The sequence below is a fragment of the Chamaea fasciata genome, unplaced genomic scaffold, assembly GCF_029207755.1.
Source record: "Chamaea fasciata isolate MVZ Bird 193981 ecotype frontalis unplaced genomic scaffold, bChaFas1.0.hap1 SCAF_5, whole genome shotgun sequence".
NCBI classification, from domain to species: domain Eukaryota; kingdom Metazoa; phylum Chordata; class Aves; order Passeriformes; family Sylviidae; genus Chamaea; species Chamaea fasciata.
In genome coordinates this window covers 3309426-3336622 of record NW_027094090.1, presented here as the reverse complement: position 1 = coordinate 3336622, position 27197 = coordinate 3309426, and the positions used below count along the sequence as shown (strand labels likewise).

At 46.2% G+C, this 27197-nt stretch overlaps 1 long non-coding RNA gene across 1 annotated transcript; it reads left to right on the top strand.

Moving 5' to 3' along the window:
* Window positions 1-100: 100 nt before the first annotated feature.
* LOC136289172 (uncharacterized) lies at window positions 101-5970 on the top strand. Its single transcript, XR_010720732.1, has 3 exons — window positions 101-1876; window positions 3737-3786; window positions 4715-5970. It is a non-coding gene; the product is annotated as an uncharacterized lncRNA (long non-coding RNA).
* The last annotated feature ends 21227 nt before the right edge of the window (window positions 5971-27197 follow it).

Below are 27197 nucleotides of genomic sequence, written 5' to 3'. Positions count from 1 at the left end.
ATTATTATTTATTAGGGGTTGGTTTGGTGTTTAGGGTTTGGGGTTTTTTTTTTGGGGGGGGGGGTTGGTTTTTGGGGTTTTTTTTGGGTTTGGTTTTTTTTTCCCCCCCCCCTTCTCTTTTCGCAGACAGGAATAACTGGGGAATAACTGGCCGGGCAGGCACCGTGCGGAAGGATGGCCCCCGTTCCTGGAGGCTGCGGGATCCGGTGCTCGTCTGCGGCCGCCGCGGGTCTCGGGTGCTGGAAGCGGCAGGAAAAAAAAAAAAAAAAGTCCTAAACAACCAAAAGAGAAAAAAAAAAAAAAAAGGCAGAAAACCCCCTTGTTTGTGTCGGACTGAGGAGGAGCAGATGTGAGCTGTTCTGCCCGTGCGGGGTCGATGGGGTGGTCGCTACCGCCGCGTTTAACTCCGCCAGTCGGTAGCGAAGCGATTTCACCGTCGCGACCCGTCGCACCGCCGGCTCCCGACAGCCGGCTCTGTGCCGAGCTGCTGGAAGGAGCCGCTCATAGGGATGTGCGCCGGCCACTGCAACACTACCAGCAAGCAGCCAGCCCTCACAGAATGGAAAAGGGAAGATGCCGACAATTCCCCATGGTTCGGGCAGTCTCCGGTTCCCCGCGCATCCCGCTGCCCGGCTGCAGCCGCCGGGGGTGCGGGGCCGGCCGGCGGCAGCGCCGTGCTCCTCCGGCTGCTGTTCCGCCTGCGGTGCTGAAGTGGGTTTTATTCCCTGCTCTCCACCAGCCCCCAGGATTTGGGATCAGGGAGCTGAAGCCCACTCGCTCCACCGTCCCACTGCCAGGCTGACAACGCACGGGGGGCTCTCGGGGTTTTCCCCCTGAAAAGTTCCTGCAGGAGGCCCCCAAAATTCTGCTCCCGAACTGGTGGCATTACATCAGTGTTGGTGATCAAGTGCAAGGCTTTAGGGGCTAGATTGAGAAGGGGGAGATAGATTAGTTGTTAAAACTGAAGGAAGAAAAGCAATCCCGCATTCACTCCTTTACAGATTCCAGCAGCCCCTCAGCAGATTAAAAAACATGACCCACAGATGCAGTAAATTTTAAGTTGGGGATTTAATTTCTTCAGTGTACCACCACATTTTCTTAAAGAGAGTCATATAAACGACTTTTTTCTAACTGCTGGGTTGATGCTGATGGCTGTCAGCCGCGGCAGGGGACGGGAGCTGCCCCGCCACCCAGGACAGGCCCAATCGTACAGTGACAGTGGATCATCTCCCTCAGCTCTGCCATTTCTGCTTTGGATTTGAAGTACCTGTTCTCTGCCTCACTCATTTCCAGGTGCCCATGCAATGAGCTGTATATCCAACAGATCAGTGTTTCAGATAATCTCTACTATTATGTTTTGGGTTTTTTTTTTTTTGAGTTTTCTAAAAATTACTAATTATTTTAGCTGTAAAGATTTAACGGAGTGAGGAGCAGTTCACCCTCCTTTCCTTACTTCTTCTCAGTCTTCCCTCCATCCACCCGACACACTTTATCCACACTTCCCGTCCAATTCTGGGGGAATTTCCTCACTGGGCTCCTTTCTGCCATTTATCCAGGCTGTCCCACTGCGGTGGAGCCTAACTACAATTTGCCTTGCTTCCCATATCTCCAGGCCTCATTTCCCTCCCTCACTAAGCCTCTTTTTATTCCGTATTCCCTTCTTCAGATCATCCTTAAAGGAGGAAGAGGCTGGAGCTGGGATTTAAAGTAGTCTTTTAGGAGTACTGCCAGAACTGATCTGTTTTACTCTGCTGCTGCTGCTGTTGCTGTTCTGCTGTGTCATGGGAAGAGTTTCCTCTCCACACCAACCCTTGGAAGCGGCACCTCGGGCAGAGCTACTCGCTGCAAACCCTGGCCGTGTTTTACAAAGCCCCGGGTAAGTTTGTCTGGTGTAGGATTGAGCCTGGAAGGAGAAGGCACTGCTGCCTTCCCAGGCTCTGACCTGGAGAGCTGTGCATGATTTTGGGAGATTTGCAGGAGGCAGAGTGGCAGCAGCAGCAGTGACAGCGCATCATCGCTCAGCTTTATTTCATTTTCTCGAGCCGAGATGCTTTAGGTTACAGCCCAGCAGAAAAGGAAAATTAGGCATTTCTGTCAAAAGGGAGCTATTTCCCAAATTTGCTTTAAATTATTGTGAGATCTTGCACTAAAAAAAAGCAGAGATTCTGTCTCCTCTTAAAAAACATTGTTAGTTATAAAATCTTTACGATCTTGGCTCTCTCCCCCTCAGCCTTTCTCCTTCAAAAACTTACTTGTAAAAATGTGAAGTTTAAAGATGACTCTTCTCTCTCGCTCTGTCCCCCCTCCCAAATTTATGTTCCTTGGAAAGGCCTGAAGAAGCCTGAGGCTGTGTCTGCCCGTGAATAAACACTGGCATGCACATACACGTGCGTATCCATGTGCACACACAGGATTTAAAGCATCCCATTCAAGTCCACATATAGGAAAATCCTTCATCATGTGATAGGCTTTAATATCTGCCTTAAAATTAATCCCTAACTGATGGTCCCTGTCTTCATGTGGTGGCAGATCACAGGAAGCTCAGTAGTTGGGGCTCCTGTGCAGGTTTTTAAAAACTGCCAGATAAAATCCCCTGTTTGTTGTTGGATTAATTTGTTTTTTTCACAGCAGCTACCTGGGAAATGCTCATCTAATGAAACCAAGTAAGAAAACTTTATAGGGCTTTGATCTTGTTTTTCCACAGTTAAAAGGAAAGACCTTGTCATGAGGTCAGGACAAGATCTGATGTTATTACACAAGGAAATGGCTAAAGGGCCCTGCAGAGCTCTTCAGGTGCTCTGTTGGTGATAACACTCCTAGGTTTTATTGGAGCTTGAGTTTTGGAGATGGTCCTGCTTAATTGTCAAAGTTGTCTTTGCTTGTTTTTTTATCCATTTTTGTTGTTGACGCTGAATTTTCTTGTTTCACTTCTCTTTCGAATTCATTTCAGTCTTTAGTTCCCATATGTTAGAAAGTGCAGTTTCATTTAGACTCCCCAGAGAAGAAAGTCTGATTCCAGAGAGCAATTTGCAGCAATATATTTTCTTTGCCACTCACACAAAAACATCACTACTCCAACAGATCTGGGTATAAACAATGCTGACAGGCCCTCAAAACCAAAATCAAATTGTGAAATTGAGGCAAATAGCCCAGAGAACCCGAAATGTTCTGGTTTCTAAAATGCTGGCTGCTGTCAAAAATAGAGTAAAATAAAGCTTTGTTTACGTATAGAGCAGTGTGTTTGTTGATCGAGTTTCTAAGGTGATGTAGCAGGAAATACTGTTCTTGGGGAAAATGACATGAACAAAGCATGAAACTATAATTCAGCAGCTATTTGTCAACTGATAGCAGAAGAAAAAAAGCATATTTAGAAAGCAGTGAGAGGTTTTCATTGAACTTTTTCTCTCCTTTGCTGGCATATATGAAGGCAGCTTCTCACCTGCTCTGCTCCTGGATTTAACTACTTGCAAGAGCAGAGCTAAATCATTTATCAGAAGGAATGTTTCCATCAAATCCAAATATCTACACTGGCTGCTGTTTCTATATCACGTCACAGATGAGATTGATGTTCAAGCAAGGTTTTAATGTACCTGCATTTTCTCCAGATTGGTGCCAAGCTTGCTGAGTCATTTTCCCTGTTCCCATTCTGCAGCCGGCTGCTTGCTCGCTATTCCCTGTTATTTGTGTGGGTCGTAAGCTCAGCAACAGATGAGAATAAATGCTAATATTTCTTTAGGCTGCCTCCCTAAGGAAACAAAGGTTCTGCTGCGCTGCTTTTCTGTGCAGGTACGTGTCCATCCCTCTCTCCCAAAAGCTTCTGAACCCGTTAATGAATTCCAGATGAATTTGGGAGGAAGCACATACTTCAAGCTCAGTTATATTCCTGCAAGGTGCACACAGGCAGGAGGGAGAGACTTGGATCAGGAATTGAAGCAGAACTCAGCCCTGACCGCTCCAGGTTGGCATCCACCTTCAAGCCACCAACCCACCTGTGGCAGGCAATTAATCTCTGTGTACTGACTCTGAGCCACAGCGCTGCCCTATCCTGCCTAGTACAGTTTTCTCTGGCTGGCAAGGGATATCCTGGAGAAGCAGAGGAACTGGGCTAACTCAGGGAATGAACTGTTTTCAAGGCAAAATAATAGAGGAATTTAAGGAGTATCACTATAAGCAACAGAAAAGTTAATACTTGGAAATTGCTGTACATTGTTTGGGGGAATGTTTTGGCTTTTGTGTGAGTCCCAAAACAAACCATGGCAGAGGAGCAGGTCGGGCTGTTCCTAGAGCCAGCACAGCTGTCAGTCTGCTGCCTTGCTAAAGCTAAAGGCCAAGATCCCCCACCCGCACCTCTTCCAGACGTGGATGTGTTTTCTCTGCAATGCCAACATCAGATGAAGAGCAGCGTCAACCACAGGCTTCAGGCTACTGCATCTGACAGCCCCACTCTCCCATCCTCCTTTCTGGAATAGCCTGGCTGTAGCTGAGGCTCAGAATTGGTTTATGTTTGAGAAGAGCCAAGCCTGGGGTATTTCCTCATGGATGATGTTGGGTCTCTACCTTGGCTGGAGCCCTCCTGGCTCCCTAAAGGAGATGGGAGAGCTCCAGTCCTGCATCTCCACCACAGGGAATGCTGGTCAGGTCAGGACTGCAGACAGGATCAGATCCATTCTTGCCTGAGTGCAAAGGTTTAATTTATGTGTCCTTTCTTCACCAGCTGCACCTCTCTGGGAGCAGCCACCGGAGTGGGGACACCCTGATGCTGCGCGTACCATACACGCACATCTCCATTGCAATTAGTTTGATGCAACAAACAGCTCCAGCGTGACAAACTCCAGGCTAAAAAAAGCCAGGACTTCATCTGCATAAATTGGATGCACAAAGTATGTATTGTGTGTCACCTCCCTTATGTCCCACATTTGTTCCTGCAGCAAATGGCATATGCTCCAGCAGTACCACGTGGTCCGAATGGACTCCTGGAAATACAGCAGGGATCTGATGCTGGTAGTCTTTGAAATTAAGACATTAGTTGTGATCTTGCTTATGGACCTCTTCTGGAAGGAAGGTTTTTGCGTGTAAATTAAGATTCATTATCCTCTGATGAGCAATCTATAAAATTGGTGCCAGCCTCTCCATCGATGAGCAAGTTGTTATTTCTAATTTAGCTGTTAGACACCAACTGAGACCAGGGGCCTCGTTCTTCTGGACACTGTGTAGGAGATAACCTCTGCCTTGAAGAGCTTACAAAGCAGAACAACAAAAGAGTGAGCAATATAACACTCAAGCAGAGCAAACACTGTGACCTTTTGCAAATGTCAAGTTAATACCATGATCTGGAAGTGGAAGGGACTTATCAGAATGTGGGTGGGTCAATGAGGATGGGACACACTTCAGGTGGGGGGATGAGATGAAGGAAAAGCCACAGCAGAAGCTGTGTGGTGTGAGATGCAGAGGAAGCTCATGCAGAGCATTCTGTGGTCAATTGGCACATCCAGGGTAAAAAACGGGGGAAAGAGTCTGATGACCTTGGCCACAGCTCACAGAATAACCAGCTCTCCAGAGTCTCACAGCCTGGAGAGGGGAGGTGGAGAGGGCAGGGGTGGACAGAGCAGTTCCTCCCACGCGCTGGTTCCGCACAGGCGGCTGGAGGTGTGATAACCCTGTTTTGGGGCTGTTTCTCTCCGTGGCTCAGCCTCCTGCAGCTGTGTTTGCTGCAGCTGAGCCTCGGGGCTGGAGCGAGATGTAGTTCAGCCCTAAGCTTCTCTAAGTCCAGGGCAGCACATAATTGAATATTAACAGGAACAGCTCTAGGAGCTGCTGGGACTCAGGAAGTCACAATTCCTTCTCTGCCACTCCTTTGCCTTCGTGGGAGGTGATTGCTGGAGGCCTTAATGGATGTGAGATATAATATGCTTCCCTCACATTAGCCCCAGTTAGCAAACTGAGGCTTTAACCACATCCTACCCTCTCTGATCATTTCCTCATCCACCTCTTCAGCAACATGAGAAGTGCAGTAGCTGCAGTCACCCCAGCGACCAAGCAGAGAGGTGCAGAGACCGTATGAACATTGATTTCACACCTCACCTCCCCAGTGAGCAAAGGGGTCCCACCTTTAAGGAGCATCAAAATTTGCCAAATATATATTATTGAATTCTTGGTCTCTGTATCATCCTCCTGGAAACAGGAATTATTTAGTTGATGGACAGGGATGCCATGAGCATCATACAAGATTCACAAAGTGATATTTAAGTTGAAAACCTTTGGTACCATGCCTTTGTTAAATATTCAAGGTAAAGTACAGCAGCAAATTCATGGGCATTAGGATCTTCCCATGCTGCCTGACCAGCTAAACTGACTAGTTGCCCTCTCTAAAAATATGGGTGGATATCTTTCCCTCCTCAAGTTCATGCTGCACATCTACACTGACAAGTTCAGTCTTCAGTCATGCTACTTTTATGGAGGAAGCAAAGTGCTATATGAGAAAAAAGATGCCCACAGAAACCCATCCCTGCCATCCGATCATTCAGAACTTGGTGTTAGTGTAAGAAGGAAGAATGCAACACGTTCAGAACACCAGAAAATTCCCAAAGACCCTGAGGGCTGTGCTGAACAGCAGTCAAAATCTAAAAGCTCCTCCTCTTGTCTTTTTAGTCTCTTTTCCTTTTTTGTTTCTCTTTTTTTTCCCCTCACTTTAAAATTCACAATATCCTTGACGTATCATTTTCCTTCAGGTCCACCAGCACTTGTTCATTACATAATTGCTTTCTTTTTCAAAAAACATGCTCCTCTATCTCCTTTTTTTCCATTAGTTGAAGTACAATGGGCTCTACCATGAGACTGCTCCTGGTTTTGTTTGATTTCTCTTTTCCTTTATCACTACCCAGAGACATCCAGAAGATTGTTTCATAATCTTCCTAGAGTTCAGAGAAAGTATATTTCTTCCAGATAGGAATATAGCCTGCGAACATCCTCCTCCTTTTTCCTCACCACCTGCTCCTCTTGAACAACACTTCTGGCAAACTTTATCCGTGTATTATTCCTTTATTCACAAATTAGATGTTCCTTTTTAAGGAAAAGTGAGGAACGCACTGTTTCCCCGGCATTCGATGTGTGTTTTTGCACGGCTGCTTTGCCCTCCAGCACGCTCCCGAATTTTTGGAGCCCTCAGGAGTGAGGACATCAGCCCCACATTCAGCCCCAGCAGCCACATGCTGTCTGTGGGAGGTCTGCAGAAAAGGAGGCTCTTCATTCTGCTGGTGGTGCATTAGGGAAGAGAATTGGTGGAGCTCTGCAATGCTCAGGAGGAAGGATTTCTTTTGTTATTGGTCAGGGAAGCTCTATGCTGCATTTGGTATTGCTGGCTTCCTGCTGTTGTTGGATAATTAATTAACACCAACAGAGTGTTTGAAGCTCTGCTAAAGTGCAAACACAGGATTTGCATCGATATTTCACATTCTGGCCAGGCATAGGGAAGATGGAAGCACTGTCACACCTTGAGGAGACAGTCATGGAAGAGGGAAGATGGATAAAGACCACAAATTCTCCTTGGTACCCTGAGCAGGATCCAAACATCCCTGAGAGAAGCTAAACAACTTCCAGAGAGGAATACTTAAAAATTGATTTAGAAATTTTAATTCAAAGAAATTTGCTTTGAATTAGAAAACTTACGGGTTTAATTTGTGGGGTTTTCTTCTCCCCCAGATATCCAGTAACAACAATCTTTGCCAATACATTTCCGTGGGACCCAGAACAATTGTCAATAACCTTTTTATAAGTCTCCTCTATCTTAGAAGGCAGTTTTCATCTTCTCACATGTTTTTTTCCCTTCTGGAAAAAGCAAAGAAAATCCTCCAAATCTTTGAACCACTCATAATTCTCATTGCTTTCCTCCATCCCCTGTACGTTTGTCTACAACATTCTTCTACCTTCTCCTAGCACAGCATCCAAACCCACACTTGGTATTTCCACATTAGAGTGGAATCATTGCTTCTGATGTTTCACTCTTGTTCATACACCCCAGAATAAGATTTGCCTTATTTTGCAACAGCTGTGTCCTCTCCAGTGCCTCTTTCACTGCTCTTTTTCTGTTGAATGCCTTCTTGACCAGCATTTGTCACTTTGCATTGACATATTTTGTTGCTTTTTACCTTACTGAACCTAATCTGGTTGATTTTACTCTGTTACTCTGATTTCCCAGCCACATTCTAGAACACATCCTCTGGAGTATTTATATAGTCTTTATTTCATCATCCAAATAACAAATGAAAATACTAGTATCAGGTCCAGGAGCAAACCCTGAGGGAGCCCTTTTGGAAAACCTCTAAATCCAAAGGAAGGGAATTAGTAATTCTTGTGTGAATACATTTATTTTCTGTCAAGTATGTCTTAAGATGATTTCACAGAGATCATAATTCCCGGTCAGCTTATGGAAATGTCATGTGAAATGGTGTTAAAAACCCTGCTTCTTTCAAAATACATGACATATGCTCCCTCTTCCTTATTCTACAGCACAGTTGTTGGGTTCAAAGATGGAAACTGGATGGTTTTAACATCACTCCTCTATGACAAATCCAGTCTGACTGACTGTATGTTTTTCTATTGTCAGTCAAATGCTCAGCAAAGAGATCATTGCACGGTTTATTGTATACCAGTTTTTGCATTACATGCTGAACTGGCTGCTGTGTAATTCCCCAAGTCCTGCTTCCCCTTCTTTAAAGACAGGCACTGTGTTTGCCCTTCTCTCCTCCTCTGGGATCTCCTCTTTTCTCCATGAGCTCTCCTGGATAATTACTCATGAGTCAGATTGCTCTGGCCAGTGCCTGAAGTGCTCTAGGGGAAACTTCATCCAGTCCTGCTGACTTGAACTTGCCTAACTTCTCTGAGTGATTTTAGTGGTGTTTATTTGCTAGTTTGGTTTGTCTTACCTTCTGCAGTAAAAGCAGTTCTAATAAATACCAGTTCATAATCTTTTTAAAAAATATTTTATTTCCCTCCATAGCTAAAGCACAAAAACTAATGAATGCTCCAGTCTTTTCTCTGTTGTTATTTCTGTTCCCTCATTTTCTATTAATTCAGTTATGTATAATTTCCATTACCTTCCTCCTATTTCAATACCTTTGCAGAGCATCCTTTTATCGCCCTCTATATCCCTTCTAATTGAAACTCATTTTGCCCCTGGTCTTTCTCATTTTAGTCCTCCACAGTCACGCTATACTTTTACAGACATAATTTTCCTAGTCTTGTTTCCCACCTTTGTACAGCTTGATGTTCATCCTCCTTTCTCTGCTTCCCTCACTCCTTCCTTTCCTTGCAGGAAGATGTTCCATCATTTCCTTATCTCTTTCAACTTAATTAACCCCCACCTTCCTGTCCTCAGCAATCTCCTCCCTGTTAGTCAGTCCAATCCCATCGAGCTCCAATGTCCTTCTCCCACGGGAACTTTGCTCCATCATTTGCACTTCTGTTCCCTCCAAACACAGTTTCACACCCTCCTGCTGGGCTTGCAGGGCAGTTTTTGTTACAGTCCCTCTTTGCAGAGCACCCTTGGCTCATTTGCCAGGTAGGAAACCGTTATTCATTTTACTCCATTATTGCAGATCTAATTAATAATGAGTTTGTCTCTTAGACCCATGCTCACCTCTGCAATATGCCAGTCCTTGCTCTCTTTTTTCTCCATCCAGAAGGACTGGAAAAGGACATTTCCCATCCCCTCATCTCTTTCCCTCTTCTTCCCAGGATCTGCACTTAGAGCTAGGAGGCTTCATTAAAACCTTTTTAGGGGTGGTAGATGAGGATGATGTTCCTACAAGCACTACAGAGACCACCTGCCTGCTGAGGGTCCCCTCTCCAGCTGGGTGTGAGACAAAGCAGGCTTTTCTTTTCTAGGAAAGGCAATTAAGGGGTCTGAGTGTACCATGCACTGAAGCATCCCTTTACCTTTTCAGATTTATAGTGTCCAGCATACAAATTTTTCTTTTCCGCACCAAAAATTGTGCTGCTATCTTTTAATAAATCAGACAACAAACCCAGGCCTATATGAGATGTAGTAAATTAAGTCCCCAGCTCTCTGGGTCACTGTTCCTCATAAAACGATCACATCTCTAAACAAGGAAGAGCACAAACCTGCAAGGTCACAGAGACCTACAGTTCCATGTAGATCCACCTGCCTCTTCTTTCTCATTAACTGCACACAGCTGACTCTTGCTCAAGGCTTTCCTTAGGCTCTCCAGGCTCATGGGCACTCTCCACTGAGCAACTCCAAGGATTGAGGTAGCATTTAAGCCAGGTGAATATGTCTACCCATTTCTATTTTGGCAGAGAGCATTAAACAAGCAGCTCTCAGTATCTGAGCAGTCTGTCCCCCATCAGAGGAGCTACTGGTGAAGTTGGACATTTCTCCACACTGGGGGCAGCCCTCGGCCCACAGAGAACACTTGGTGGGACCGAGAAGAGTAGAGGTTATTAAGATAACAAGGCTTATTGCTGTCGTTAACTGCCTATAGGAGATTGTTGCAAAGACAGTGCCAGATTTTTCTTGAAGGTGCATGCTGATGGGGTGAGAGAAAATCAACCCAAGGGGCAGAAAATGATGTTAAAACGAGATATTAGGAGGGGAAAAAAAACCACAACTAAAGTAGTTAACTACTGGAACAGGAGTCCAGAGACCTTTTGGGATCTCTGTCCTTGCAGAACTCCCCTGGGAAAGGCTCTGGGAAATCTGATGGAAAGGTGTGAGAGAGGAGCCTGGAGATCCCTGAAGGTCTTTCCCTCCCCAAATCTCTGCATGGGTGAAATCCTTTATGGGTGGATCTGGGGTAGACCGATTGCTGTCCTGCTCATTCCAGCTGATTGCCAACAAAATTATAGAGCTGCCCGAGCATGTTGGTTCTATTTTGCATAAATTTGTAAGAATACTATATGCAGAATCCAAAGACTGTATAATAGGAAAATCCCAGGTAATTACAAATTCATTGGTTTAAACCTGATCCCAAACAGCATCAAAGAAAATCTGATATAGGCTGTGATTAGTAATGAATTAGAGGATGCTAACCTGATTGATATGCCTGAGCAGTTTTATGGAAAGTCTGTCATGTCAAACAAATGAATGTTTTTTTAATGAGAATGTAAGTTTGGTTAATAAAGATAAGCCTGTTATAAATTACTTAGATTTCTGCAAGTTATTGAACAGTTCCTGAACACAGTCCCAATTAAAGGAAAATGGTACAAAACCTAATCTGGGATACTAAATGGATTAAAAACTATTTCAGCAAGAGATCTTATAATGCAATTTGAAATTCAATTAGACTAGAGATATTGAAGTCTTCCATTTATTTATTTTGGACCCTGGGTTGTTCAGTGTCTTTGGGATTGACCCAAAGGAAATGATAATAATCATCACTGATAAACTTGAAGATGACGTGGAAGTTCCAGACTCATGGCAGGAGAAAACCAAGGAAATAAGGTGAATTTAAATGCAACAAAGTGCAGTGTCACTGTTGTTAAATGTATGGATTGTGTTGGCAAGAAGAAAGACAACAGCCCAGAGTGTGGCAACAATGAAACAGCCCAAATAATCCACTAAAAGGGAACATACTGAGAAAATTTTGCAGTACCCCCACTCAACTAACAGCAACCAAAGTTGTTTTTTTTCTCCCAAGAAAAAGACTTCAAAATGTTCTTGAAGATGAGGAAGAGATTGATTTGCCACCCAGGGTGGCATTCAAAGAGCTGTTGCCAGGAGGTGCATTCACCACCATGCAGGGATTTATAGCAAGACAGGAGGAGGATATTGCTGCTACCCACCTACTCTGCACCTTGCAGGTTCTTGAGACACCACGACCGGGATCCAGGGTGCCAGCCAGCAGCTCCAGAAGGGATCGAACCTCCACAGCATGCACCAGATTTCCCTCCATTCTCCCCCTTCCTCACTCACCAGCACTGGGCACCAACTGGTTTGTTGGTACAAGAGAGGCTGCAGCCTCCTTCAGCTGTCACATCCTGAATCCCTGCCAAGTTTGTGTTGCAAGAACTGATGCCAGTGTTTTTAACCCAGAGTGTATTTGGCCCCCAGTGTTCTCCATGACATAGAATAAACATTAGGGAGGAGATTCAGGCTTCAATAAGAAATGCTTTCCCATGATACGTTTTCATTTTGGCATGCACACTGTTTATGATGAAAGGATCCTAAAATAATTGTATTAGATGAACCGTCTGTTCTTCTTGCTTTGAGGCCAGTACAGCATGACATTTCAGAGATAAAATGTTGTGGAACAGCCTCTGACTTACGGCCCAATGGAACTTTTCCGAAGCCATCCTTCTCTCTCTTTTTATTTGCTTGAGGTTTATAACCTGAAAACGTCAAACTTACATCACACTGTTGCCAAAAGATCGTCCTGTGCATTAGCTAAATCTTAAATTATCACCAAATTAAATTTTTCTTCAGAAGTCTGATTCACAAGCAGTCAGCTCCCCTGTGGAAAAAACTCCACCTTTCCAATTCAAAGGAATTCCAGGATTCACAAGAACTACTAGGTTTCCAAGAGGAGACTATCTGTCCTCAGAAGAACTTATTTCTGCCTGCGAGTTCAAATGAGTCTGCGGGACCTTAAACCTAAGGAGCCCAATGCCAGGTCAGTTGCTGAGTAACTGATCCTGATCGTCACATTTTGACCAGCTGGATGAATGACAGCAACAATTTCTTGGGATTGCATCTGGAGTCTTCTGCATTTTCTTTCCTGCAAGTAACTCATGACTGCAACCTTAACAAGGGGAAATTATTTTGAGTTGCAGGTAGGCGGGTTTGTGCCACGTCCTTTGCACAAAGGTATGTAATGATAAAACCTCTGAATCACTGTGTGCATTGCTGAGATTATTGCAATTACTGGAAAGTGAGGGGAGCCCCTTGCCAAATGCTCTGAGAGCCACAGGTGAAAAGCCCTAGCCAAAAGCCACATTATTCATGCTGGGCCAGATCCTGCCTGGCTCCTTTGGGAAGTGCTCTGTAGCTGGAAACCAAAGGGGGAAAGGTTTATTAGGTCCTTGCTGCTATTTACAGAATAGTTTGGATTTGAAGGAACCATAAAGATCACCCAGTTCCAACCCCCTTCTATGGGCAGAGACAACTCTATCTATCCCAGGTTGCTCCAAGCCCTATACAACCTGACCGTGAACATTTCCAGGGGTGGGGCAGCCCCAAACCTGTTACAAACTCTACTTTGTGGAGAGAGGTGGGATCCCATCACGCTGTTCTTGATGGATGGACTTGGTGCTCCTTGAAGAAATTCAAGGCCACCTCTCTACCCTCAGGCCACTCAACAGCAGCCCTTGGGGACACAAGCTGTCCCCAACACGTGCTGTGGCCTTTGATGCACCTGGGAGAAGTCTCCCGTGCATGTCTGCAGCTCTTTGCTGTATTTAGTGACCACGCGGGGCTCAAGCTGAGCCTTTACCAGCACAACTGTTTCTGTTGCATTCACTTGGGATAGTTGCTTCACAGCTGAGATTTTTGAAAACTACTGGGGAGAGTGATAAATGGAGGATGCTGGAAGTCTCAGCCTAAAGCATGCCAACTCCTGGCTCTAGCAGCTTGGGACTGGCACTCCTGCCTGCACCTTAGCGAGGAAACCGGACAAACCGAGCAAGGCATTTTTGTTGGATCATTTATTTATTGTTCTGTGCAAAGCACAGGGTGTAACTATCACCAGTCATTTTTGGCTATTGAACTAGCACCAGACATCACTATGTTACTATTAGAGCAAAACACATTAGCTCATCATGAATTTACTTTTAGCCACGGTGACTGCACGGCTTTCCTGTTTTTGCGCAATGCTGGAGGACGTGAGACAGATCCCACAGTCACAAATTCCTCCTGGGTGGAGACTTGCTTATTGCAAACAGCCCCAAGGGTGTGGGGGCATCGCAGGAGGTTGTCTGTTGGACTGCTTGGAGCTTGATCTGATCCAACAGTGACATCTACACCAGGATCAGGGCACAGGAACAAGCGTTGCCCACTTTGTTAAATTTTTAGTGTGGTCCCTGGTCTAGTTTTGGCCAAGGCTAATGAACGCTCTCCCAGATCATGTTGGGGCCCAAGACTGAGCTCTTCTGCTGGGTGGTTGGACTATGAGGGCCCTGTTCTGGAGGGTGAAAGAGTTTATCCTGGTAGCCAGGTGCTGCCAGTTGGACTCAGGGCCAGAGAAGAGAGCCAGTATTGCTGATACTCCTCTGCTCTTTCATAGCAGAGTACACCATTACCCAGGTGTACTCCAGGCCTTCGGTTCATTACAGGCTTTTAATCCAATTAATACGTGTATTTCCCAATGGCTTAATACTTCATAGCTGATTTTCCCCAAAATACTGTGGAAGTGTATGAAATAGTCCTAAAAACATCTTGCTCTTCAGTTCATCCTATTTTTCCAGCATCCCTTTTTCTCATGAAAGAAGCCCTCATGTGACTTCTCTGGATAAACACCTCAGAGAGAGGTGCTAGGAAATACTCAGTAGGTGGGGTTGTCCCAAAGCAGAGCACTTGGCAGGACAGCTGGCACATACAAACCATGGCTGGGACACAGCCCTGGGCACTTGCTTACTCTTTCTTGGGGATTGTTGATGTGGTTTGCATGAGAACATCCAAAAATGTCCTCTAAGGATCAGGAAAATGCATTACAGGTGTATGCTCTGAACTGATCCCTGTATCTCTCAATCCACCATATGGGATGAGGCTCAGCCTGGGATGTTCTAAAAGGGACTTTAGCAGTACCCATACTGAGAAAACAGCTCTCTGGTTCCTGGACCTTCTTTGGGTGTCTTTGAGCTGGGAAACAGAACTGGGAAGGGTCTGGAGCCCCAGGAGTGGCTGAGGGAGCTGGGAAAGGGGCTCAGCCTGGAGAAAAGGAGGCTCAGGGGGGACCTTGTGGCTCTGCACAACTTCCTGACAGGAGGGGACAGCCGGGGGGGTCGGGCTCTGCTCCCAGGGAACAGGGACAGGACAAGTGGAAACGGCATCAAGTTGCACCAGGGCAATATTAGGTTGAATTTTAGGAAAAATTTGTTCATGGAAAAGGTGGTCAAGCATTGGAACAACCTGCTCAGTGAAATGGTGAAGTCACCATCCTTGAAGGGATTTAAAAGAGGTGTGGATGTGGCAGCTGGGGACATGGATTAGTGATGGGTTTGGCAGTGTTGGGTTAATGGTTGGACTGGATGACCTAAAAGGTGTTTTCCAACCTTTATGATCCTGTGATTCTACGGCTGTGTCCTAAATCTGTATCCAAGAAAGACCAACGTGCACCAGCCTGTCCTCTGTGCCAAGGACATCCAAGCCCCTGGGAGAGCACCAGGTCCATACCACAGGAAGCCCCATGAGGCAGCACCCATGGGACCCTGCCCATGCTCTCCTGCCTGGCTCTTCCTGTGACTCCCAGGCTGGTTCCTTGCTCTTTAAGCTACCAATCCCAGAATGGTTTGGGTGGGAAGGGATCTTCAAGATCATCCAGTTCCTCTCCCTGCAATGGGCAGGGACACCTTCCACTATCCCAAGGTGCTCCAAGCCCCGTCCAACCTGGCCTTGGACACTTCCATGGGGAAGCAGCTACTCAACCCCACAGGTCTTTCCTTCCATCCTGGAAGCCATGGGGCTGTGAAGCCTCAGTGGGGATGTTACACACACTTATCTTCTGTTGACACTTCAGTTTCTGTTAATTTTGGGTAAACAGGCTCCTTCCAGCAGAATAAGCTGTCTTTTGCATTATGCTGACTTTTTGCTGCTATAATATAAAAAGCACATGGGCTTCTGCTGACGCAGTTATTCCAGCAAAATGTTTAAGTACGGGTTTAGCCTAATTCTTTGACAATATTCTCAGATTTATTACATGCAATGAGCAAGCACAGAACAAGTATTTCACTGACAACCTCTAGATTGGAAACAGACACAAAGAAATCATTTCTCTTCTTTGCAACATTCTAATTGCCCCTTTTACTCTCTGATGGACTAAAAGATTGCCAGTTTCCTTCCAGGTTTCCTTACTGTGTCTCATACATTAAAAAAAATTTGATTTTTTCTAATGCCCTTTCTTGTTTGCAGTTTGATTCTTCCTCAATCTTTTAAATATTCAGATGATACCAGACCTTCCAAAGTTTAAAGTCCACAATTTCAATATATTTTTAATTGATTTTAACATCATTTTTCTTTCCATATGTATCTGTGGATATTTAATGCAATTTTTCTGCTATGCTACCGATTTTTAGTACTATCAAGCTGTACATTTTAATAAATACTAAAATAGCTGAAAGATAGTCCACTTGCAAATGAAAATCAACTGCAATTTTAATGTTACGTAATATAGCTTTATGGGGAAAAAATCTTGTAGAACTGGGTAAGGAAAGAAAGCAGTGGGAGTCAATAGAAGTGTAACTCAGTTTTATGGAAGTTATTTTAAAAATCTGCAGAGTTAAACAGAGAATAATTTAATTTTTACAGAGTTTTTAATAACCTCTAAAATTCTATTGCACTGATTTAATATCAGCTAAGAGCTCCACAGAAAGGTATAATTTCCTGCTAAATTCTATAGGATCGTAACGTAGGTTTGTAACCTAAAAATAATTTTATGCCCAAGAGAGCATCGTCTCTAGCAGGAGACTGCCTCCTCCCAGCTGTATCTCTCTGAAGGATGTTTTAGCTCTAGAACCCTTTGCTTGCATCTTGTTTCTAATATTTCATCTCTACGCTGTTGGGAGGAAAAGAAGAAAGAGGCTGCCTGTTTCTTGTCTGCTTAATAAACTCAACGTCTTCCCCCGTTTGCCCAAATCTCTGTTTTTGGAAGCTCCATATCATGTCAGAAATGCTACTTGTTTGAACAAACAGGGATTTATTTACAGCGCTGAAAGAACTTCTTGTGCTCCCTGCCTCATTTGCAACATTATTCCCGATTGATTTCTGCCATACCTATTATTGACTTGCCAGCAATATTCCAAAGTAAGGTTGGGTCTGTGTCAGAAAAATTTGTTGCCTCACACTGAGCCTTTTTCAGCAGCGTTTACTCAATATTGTTCCTCTACCCAGTACTGTTCCAATAAACCAAAACAGCTCACTGTTGTCTGAAATGAAGAATAATTGGAAACACCATGCCTGCTTCTTTCAGCACAAGTAACAATTCGGCCATTTAGGGCTCCTCTAACACTCCTGAGCTCTGAACAACTCAAACCTTGGCTTCCTGCTAGTCAGGAATATTCAAACTCACAAACTCTTTGACAGCGTTTTGCCTCCACGCTGCACAAGGATGGGGAGGTCGGGATAAAGCCACACAAGGGATCTGAATCACCACATGGAAAAGTTGATGGGCAGAGCTGCAACTTACCTGAGCACTTCCCAGCCCAGGGCATGTGGGAAGTAAGGAAGCCTTGAGAACGTTCTCCACGAAAAAGCTGCATTGGGTCTGCTGGCGAGGTCTCCAGGCTTCCCTTTGGTTCCATGGGTTCATGCAGATTCCTCATGAGTCTCCTGGGCTCGCAGTGTGAGAGTGGAGAAAACCACCCATGTTTCACCTGGGATGTTGAAGCTCAGAGGATTGGATGTGGAAGCCTGGAGGACACACAGGATACCAGAGGTAAGGCTGGGACAGATCCCACCAGGGCTGGATGGCAGCCTCCTGCTCCAGGTACTCGAGTCCATCCCCCAGAGGGAATACTCCAGGACCTCACTGGGTGATTGCACCGAGCTATAAACCTGAGCAAGGTAATCTCTGCCTGAGACAGCAAAGGAGATGTCGACCCAGTACAAAGCACACCAGTGTAGTCTCCTTCCCAGCAGCTGGCTCTGACTCATCTCTTGGTTTCCCATCCTACCCATGACTTGTATCTGCCGGGTGATGCACCTGTGATGTCACCTTCTTCTTGACCCCCCATGACACATCCAGTGGTGAAAGTGTCTCCCCCACTCCTGCCTCTTTGAACTTCAAGCCCTCTCCCGGTGTCTCAGGATCACAGGGATGCTGTGTCAGGAGTTCTCTTTTGCTTAGGTAAAGAAATTTCAGTCTTTAAAGTCAAATATCTCCTGCCTTTCCAGGAAGACATGGGCATGACATGCTGACCAGGAACTATCTCACCCTTGCTCATCCAATGGAGAAGATGTAGGACACCCCACCATCCTTTGATCCTTTCAGTCAAAGGCTGGACTCGAGGTGTTTTCCAAGCTTAATGATTCTGTGATTCAGTGATTTGAAGGGATTTTCAATCTCCACAAGTTTCACTGGGGAGCCAAACCATCTGGGAATGCTTCTTCCCAACAGAGTTCATCTTATCCCATTGGCAATGAAGATCCATGAAGCTTTCCCAGAGAAGCCCCCCCCAGCATAGTCTGAGCTCTGGTTTCGTTGCTTTTTTTGAAGGATATAAACTCAGGGTCCAGGATGAACATAGAAAAATAGGGACTTGCATGATGAAAGTATCTAAAAAAATACATGGAGCTTGTACTTTACTTTTGGATCAGAAAATGTACAGCAGAAGAATCCATTAGGTTTCCAGAGGACAGATGGACAGATGGATCCCTATGTGACAATGGCATAATGTTGGTCCAGCTTCCAGCCCAGGCATCTCACTGGGCTGGATTTCACCTGTGCCCCAGGCAGGAAGGAGGAAACACCAGGAAATCCCACCTCTGATCCCATTATTCATATTAATTTACCTCAGTTTAAAGCCTGTAATGAGAGAGGATGATGAGAGGGATCAGAACTCTGTCACATCTGAAAGCACAGCACAGCCTGGGAGCATGGATCTGCTCCTACCCTTCAGCACAGGCAGAAATTCAGGCATTAGAGAGAATAATGAGGTCATTTTGACCCTTCCAAAAGGTAATTCCCACCCACCATGCAAAAATGGGTGAGTTAAATTTCCCAACACCCCTATGAGTGAAACAGGCTTCTGTGTCCTTTGTATTGGTAATAGCAAAACAAAAACAAAAACAAAAACAAAAACAAACCAACAAAAACCAACAAAAACCCCAACCCCCCCCCAAAAAAAAAAACCAAAAAAAACTGTTGGAGATGGACATGCAGCCCAGCAGAGCCAGCAGGAATTCTCAGGGGGGATGTCCTGGCCCTACTGAAATGGATGGAAATCCTGCCACCAGATTTTCTGGGATTTCAGCCCAGGACTTTTGGATACTTTCTGCACACTTCTCCTACTGTCTCTGCATGATATAGTGAAGCTGCAAGAAGCATCAGATTGCATCATTGCTTGGGCATCTCATGAAAAAAAGGCCTTGGCAGTGCATCTTTTGAGCTACTGGAGTAGTTTTTGCCATCTCATGTGGCACATCCCTGACTCTGTTTTAAAATCATAACTGGCTGGCACAAAGGCATCCTATATTATATCATATTTATTTATTAGTCCCTGGAAGTCCAGAGAGGTATGAAGAGAGCAGTGGGGCCCATCTGGAAAATGTGTTAGAGTCCATAAAACACTGTTCTTTGAGTGTGAAAGGTTAGACTGAATTATTCAGCGGTCTTTTCATTATTTACAGGGGTTAATGATGGGATTAAATTGGTGCATCCTCCACAGTGCTGGGTGGTGTCTCCAATGAGACAACACACAACCTGTCTGAATGGGGCAGGGGGAAAATCCCCTTACCTTTGCTGTGGAGGATGAGGAGAAATTCCACCTGGGTGGCCAAGTACCCAAAGGATCCCTGAAAAAATCTCAGAATGGTTTGGGCTGGGAGGGACCTTGGAGCTCATCCAGCTTCAACCCCCTGCCATGGGCAGGGACACCTTCCACTACCCTGGGTGCTCCAAGCCCTGTCCAGCCTGGCCTTGAACACTTCCAGGAATCCAGGGGCAGCCACAACTTCTCTGGGCATCCTGTGCCAGGGCCTCCCCACCCTCACAGGGAAGAGTTTTTTAAGAAAATGCTTTAAAAGTTCAGCCAAGAAGAAGATTTGGAAGAACAAGACCTTCTGTGATCCACAGCCGGGACATTTCTTTCCCACCTCATATGTAAGATGTAGCCAGGGATCATTGTATTGCTCAGGTTATGGAATTGGGTTTTATAAACAGGGAAACTGAGGCATGTGCAGGGGTATGAGTGCACAGATTTCCTATCACCCAGCAGGTTGGACACAGAATGGAGGGTGTTTCCTCCACGTGGCCAGGGCACCTCACTCCATCTCTATCCTCTGCTCCATGAGATCCCCCCTCACGCAGGCAAGGAGCATCACCTGCTAGTTCACACACAGCATTTCCAGGAGCACATGCCTTTTCCTGGCAAGCCTCCTTCCCAAGCTGTGAGGAGGCCAAACCCCACTTTGCAAGATGCACCTGGTGAAGCCACCATCTTCTAGCTGTCTGGTTCTCCACGTGCTGGGAGACTCCTGGGAGAGAAGGTGTTTTTTTGAGGCAGATCCCTATGCAGAACATCTCCCTCCCCAGCATGTGCTCAGGCCGTGGGTGGCTCGGCTCATCCCTGCTGAGCTGAGCAGTCACGGGGAACTGCCTGGCTGGCAATGAGACCAGTGCCAGCAGCACCACTGGGGTGTCACCACCCTGGCCACAGGGTTTGCACACCCCAAAATTCACTGCTGGTGTAGTCCTTGTCCTCCATCCCATCTGCAGCAGCACAAAAAGCTGCCGAACAGCTGCTGGGTGCTGAAGTGTCTGCGGCAAAAGCAGCCGTCGACATTCGGGGAAATATTGTGGCTGAAGTCATCCGAGCTAGTGCAAGGATAACATCCAGACCCTGAAATCACCCAGCAGTCATTGGGTACACAAGCAGTGGGTCAGGGAGGCAGATGGAGTCACTCACACACACGGCACATCCCGTCGTGAGTCAGGGCCTTGTCACCGCCGTGTGACCGGCGGCAGGGACGTGATAGAAAGCCCAGAGTGCTGGAGCAAATCCCAGCAGTGAGTGGTGCACAGTTGGCTCAGAGGAGGCACTGCTGGCTCTGCATGGTTCCTTCACTTGACTCAGAGTTCCCTTCCAGGGGAGATGGGCTTGTCCAGTGCCCCGGCCCGGGGAGACGTGGGGAGTTCCAATCAGAGTCGTGAGTGGTGTGTGAGATCATCTGGTTGGGCCTTGCTGAGGGGATGAGCTGATGCATTTCCCTGGTTTGCCCAGCATGGGGGTCCCTGCACATGCCCATGTGCTCCAGTCCAGAAAAGCTGAAATCACACAGGGAAGGAGCCACCACTCACTTTCCCAGTCATTCCCGTGGTAGATCAGGTTTCCTGCTGTGGTCTTGAAGCTCTTCTCTTCTTTGAGCTTGTCTGGCTTCCACATGGAGTCATTTGGTCTTGCTGTGACTCTTTCATGTTTAAAGAGCCCCTGAGAGCTCACTCTCTCACATCCTGTGGAAGGGCAAACTTCTGCTCAGCTTATCAGCAGCTAGAAGCCAGAACTTCCTGACCACTCCCTCTAAAACTTTGCCTTCAGCCCCCAAGGCATTGATCACAGAATCATGGAATCATGACAGCTGGAAAAGCCGTTTAAGATCATCAAATGCAACCATTAACCCAGCACTGCCAAATTCCCCACTAAACCATATCCCCAGCTGATATATCCACATGCCTTTTGAGCACTTCCAGGGATGGGGACTCCACCACTTCCCTGGGAAGCCTGTGACAGTGCTTGACAATACTCTCAGTGAAAAAAAAATTCCCTGATATCCAATCTAAACATCCTCTGGTGCAACTTGAGGTTGTTTCCTCTCATCCTATTGCTGGTCCTTGGAGACCAGAGCCCGACCCACCCCCTGGCTGTCCCCTCCTGTCAGGGAGTTGTGCAGAGCCACAGGGTCCCCCCGATCCCCCTTTTCTCCAGGCTCAGCCCCTTTCCCAGCTCCCCCAGCCACTCCTGGGGCTCCAGACCCTTCCCCAGCTCTGTTCCTTACTCTGGATGTGATATTTCTCTGCTGATCCTTTTGCCCCTTTTCCAACATCCTCTCACGACCATGAGCAGGACAGAGCTCCCCACCACACACAGAAAGGAGAAATTGCTTCTTGCAGAGAGTTTGCATCAACCATTTAAACCAGTCACACACTAGGAGACCATATTGAGTTCTCTCTCTCCTGAATAATCCCGCCTTTCAGAGAGAAATCAACGTAATCCTTCAGCAGACAGGGATGACCAGCCATCCTTCTCCCTTGGTGGAGAATTTGCCATTGGCAAGTATTTAAATGAGCAGAGTCTGCTTGGGGAGCCCAAGGCAGTCTATTCATCCCACCACATGCGATCAGAAAGAGGCACATCAGAAGCAGTAACTCTGTGTTTACCACCAGACCCCTCATCCCTGTGACACCTCACCTTCCAAATTGCATTTGGTGCTAATTCCCAGCCAAAGCTGGAATTCGAGGTCTGCCAGGAAGACACTTTTTAATCCATTTTGCAAATAATAATTTGTGATAATTTTCAGTGCCAATTTTTTAATGGAAGTATATCCCCAATGAGTGAGTATGGATTGTGGGGTGCAAGGACAAAGGTCTGAACATTTTGTACTGTCATCATTGCCTCTATCAAACAAGCCTGTAATTTCACTCAAGAATGCTAAGCCAAACTCAGTTAAAAATGCTGGTTTTCATCAAAACCAACTTGATTGATGCTGATTATATTCTTGTCATTTTATACCATATGGACTGAGCTGTATGTCCTCTGTTTTGCATGGAATTGTTGTCATGCCTATAATTACTTGAGCTGTCCCGTTTGCCTTGTCATCAATCAGCACTGGATGGGGCTTGGAGCAGCCTGGTCCAGTGGGAGGTGTCCCTGCCCATGGAAGAGCGGTTGGAATAGATGATCTTTAAGGTCCCTTCCAACCCAAACCACTCCAGGATTTGATGATTCTATGATTATCCTTCTCCTGGCCTTCAGGAACTCCTCCATATGCCAAGGCCTGCAGAAATATTAAGGTAAGCAATCCAGAGGCCTATGGAGGCATCTCCCGAGGACCACTTGATGCGAATTTCCTCGATGGCTAATCTAAAAATATTTGTCTGTAGTAGATATCCAATATCCTCCTTGGTTCTACCAACAGATGAGACTCGTCTCACCTAATTTTAGCTGCCAAAACGTCAGGTGTTCGGTGTGAGCCAAGTCTGGCCTCCCCCTCTCTAGTCAATGGAGGGAAGCAGTTTTAGAAAGCAACTCATCCCACCCATCTCTGGAGCGACTGAATCACTCTCCAGGAGAGGTGTCTCTCTCCATCAGCTGCTTAGAAAGGCAAAGCAGGCGGCTGCATCAGGCACTGAGGCTTGGTGGCCCTCTTGCCTTTTGGCAGTGATTTAACATCTCATCTTCGAGCACTCCCTTTGCTCCTCATTTGCCTTAAGTACTTCTCTTTATCTTCCTTGTGGCCCTCAGCCCAACCATTCCTGTGTTGCCTCTCCAAGTTACAGTCCACCTAATTAATTGGTGCATGACACTTTCTATCCAGTGTCTATATCTCCTTCTTCCCCTGCTTTTTGCTGATTATATTCTGCTGTTTATTTCTTCTTGCTGCTTTTATCTTGCTATTCATCCCAAGATGAGCACCACGCCGAACATTTGAGTTGTTTGGACATCCTGAAAAATCCTCTTCCTCTCAACCTTGCCTTTTCCACTCAGGGGCCTCTATCTCAATGTTTTATCCCATTTCTCTCCACAGCTTTGGGAAACCTACTGTGCCACCAGCTGCTGTGTCTCTCTTTGGGTCTGTTCTCTCTTAGTTCATACCAAATGCTGTTGCAGGTGATGTTCACGAGGCTGTGAACAGCCACCAGCTTCCAGCCAGTGATAAATATAATTTTATCTGTCATAATGAGGCTTGAACCAGTTGGCTCACATTTGGAGCAAGACCATTTGTGTCAGAAATGATCTCCTTTAATTTTGAGAAGGCTTGGTGATTTTTTTGTTCTGCTGGCTGCAGGAAACTCGTCTTATACCTGACTCATGCTGACGTTCCTCTTAACAACAGTTGCATTTTCTGTAATGTGTTAAGAAGATGAACTCGTAGAAAAGTTCATTTGTCTTTGTTTTTCAACTCTTTCACCCATGTTGATTCTCAGATGATACAAATACCAGCTCTTGAGCTTGACTACAATCAGCCTGACTTGGTGGAGAAGGTATATAAGGCAACACGACCAAACTTCTAATCATGTTTTACCAATAAATCAGAAAGAAACATTGAAACAAGCCCCTTTTTCTCTCCATTTCTCTTTCACTGTAAAGGAAACAACATCAACGCTGCTTTATTAAGGGTCCTGAATTTCTTGGATGTGAGAGGCTGCAGAAGTGCAGGCAGTTACTACTGCAGACTCATGCTCGTAAAAGGTGTTCTGGGTTTGGAGAACACTCAGATCTAGCTTCCCTTTTAAATAAACTGGCTCACATGATTACTTCTGTAATGAGCTGGGACCTACAAAAAACACGCTGTAACTACCAGAGTTCAGAAGAAGCATTAGTACAAAAGAGCTCCTTTAAATGCCCCGGAGCCAGATTTACAAAGACAGATAAGACACGGCCTGTGAAAAATCAGACACCGAGTTCAAATCTCAATTCTCCTAGGACTCATATGTATTCATTTCTCCTCCCTCCCTCCCTCCCTTTCCTCCTTCCCCGCCGCTTTTGCCAAAGGAGATGAGCTGGTTACTGTTAACGGCGTCAGCCCGAGCGTTTCTCGTGTTGCAGCACAGCGACTTGTTAAGGAAAATCCCCGTGTAATGGCATTACTTGGCATTTTGTACAGGACCTGCAGCTGGGAGCTCCGACACCATCCACAGGCACAGACTGATTAAACCCCACAGTGCATCACCCCCCTTTGCCAAACGCCATTCTAGGGCTTGGTGGGTTTTGCTGGTCCCATGGTGGAGTGGGAGAAGAAATCAGGGGCTGGTTCTCCTGCCTTTCTGACTCCCTCCTTCCACACCCTGGCTGGTGGTGACCAGTGAAGCTTTTTTTTGCAGTCTGTGCTGGTGGGGCACAGCTGCAACGTGGGGGGTTTGCATGATCCCTTCTTGATTTGGCATATTCCCTCCTCCCCCCTCCTCCCAGTTGAGTGCTCTGAGAGAGAGGAAAAAAAAAAAAAAGAAAAAACAAAAAAAAACCAAAAGTGATGATCCATTGGTAGAGAGAAGTTTTCTGCCTGTGCATCCCAGTGGTGGGAATTCAGCTCTGCAACAGGTTAAGGGCTGGACAGCTCCAGTCGAGGCAAAGGTGACCAGACTCCCCTGGTCCCACCTCTGCACACCAGGTCTGCCAGCATGAGGGAGAAGCATTTCCCAAAATCCTGACCCTGAGGTCCTTCTCAGCTACCGAGATCCTTCCCTTCCACCAAGCAGCAGAGGAAATGCTCGTGCCTCGTGCAGGAAATGGTGCGCCTGAGCAAATCCTCCCTGTCCCTCCCTTAAATTATTTAATGTCCTACAGGAGCAGATGACCCCTGCTAAGCAGACTGTCAGGAGAGCAGCAGCCTTTGATGCAGTAATTGGAAATTTCCATTCTTTGCTTGCAGCCCTGAAAAACAGAAGAGTCTAATATACTGGGAAATCTCCATGCTGAGCTAGGAAATTTCCATGATGGAAATTTTTAATATATTCTCCAGCTTTAAACTACACAGGTTGATGAGGCTTGGGGTGTTTGTTTTGTGTTTTGTGTTGTATTTGCGGGTTGTGGTTTGGTTTGTTTCTCTTTCTTTGTTTGCTTTGCAATTTGCTTGAAAGAATCAATGAGTGGCTGTGGGAAGGCTTGGAAAAATCAGCCTGACCAGAGGAAAGTGATGCATTTGCAGGAGAAACACGTGCAGGACTAGCAAGGCACCTGTAACACTCCTGGCCAAGTCAGAGATAATGGGAACCTGTATTTTAACGAGACAGTCACAGCCAGAGGACAGAGATGACTCCGCAAGAAACTCTGCAGCACAGCTTGGAAAGGTTGGAGCTTTTGATGCTCTTTCCACAAAAAGCCCAGGAGCCCAGAGGGTGAATACGTCTTTGCCCCCTCAAATACTTTGCAGGCTGCACAAGCAAAAAGCAGGTAAATAGTGGAGAAACAGCACTTAAAGGGGAACCTGTGTGAGCCCTTGGTCTAAATACCTGGCAGTTCCTGCCGGTGCTTTGAACAGACAGTTCTCAGGGACAGAAAATATGGGAGGGAATTGTCAGCTATGCTGTAAAAATGATGATGAGGAGCTCGTAGGAGCGAGGGTGGGAGGACAGCAGAGGAAACACATTGGAGGCAGAGCTGCCGCCTTTCCTGACTGTAGCACTGGGACTCTGCACAGGCTCCGTGGTGGCTCCTGCAAATCTCTCCCAGGCTGAGGCTCTGCCAGGGCTGGACCCAGCTCCCTGTTCCCTGTCCTGTCCCATATGGGTGGTGGGGTGGCTCCTGCTGATGTCAAGCAGCGAAATGCAAACTCAAACCACCACACCCTGACATTTCAAGATAACGACATGAAAACAAAATCCTACCAAGCCCCAAGATCCCTTGGCATGCGAAGCCCCCTCCATCCAGTGGGACAAACTAACAGAAGTGGCTGGTTTTATTACCCACTGGACTATTTATTAAGCAGAAATTAGGGATTCACGGAGGTGGAGACGTTGCAGCTTCATTTTGTCAGGGAGGTCCTTGTGAGCAGCAGGGTTGGGGAGGAAGGGAGGGAGCCAGCCCCACACCAGGGGCTCTGGGTTTGGTCCACAGGGTCCTTGTGGGGCCAGTGCAGACACAAAAACCTGCACAAAGCCAGCCTGATCCAAAGACGATGGGAGTTCTTGGCTGGCTTCTTTCTAATGCCCCGAAAGGTGTTTACTGCCTTCAGCCCTGTGCTCCCAACTGCATTCAAGGTGTTCCTGCCAGTTCCCAGTGTGCAGGATCTCAAAGGAAACACTGAACTGGGATGAATGGCTGGGTGAGCAGTCGGTTCTTCATGTCCAAGCACACAAAACCAAAAAGCAAACTTGTGGCACAGCAGGGAACTTCACCTCTCTTCCAGCTGGAACCGATCATTGCACCAAAATATCAAAGGCTTTATTTAACTGTGCTCCTACAGGGCCCTTTCAGTACAGAATCACAGAATCATTGAGGTTGGAAAAGACCTCTAAGACCATCAAGTCCAGCCATTAACCCAGCACTGCCAAGGCCAACACTAAGCCATTTCTCCAAGTGCTATACCTACATGTCATTTAAATTCTTTCAGGGATTATGACTCCACCACTGCCCTGAGCAGCTTTTTCCAGTGCTTG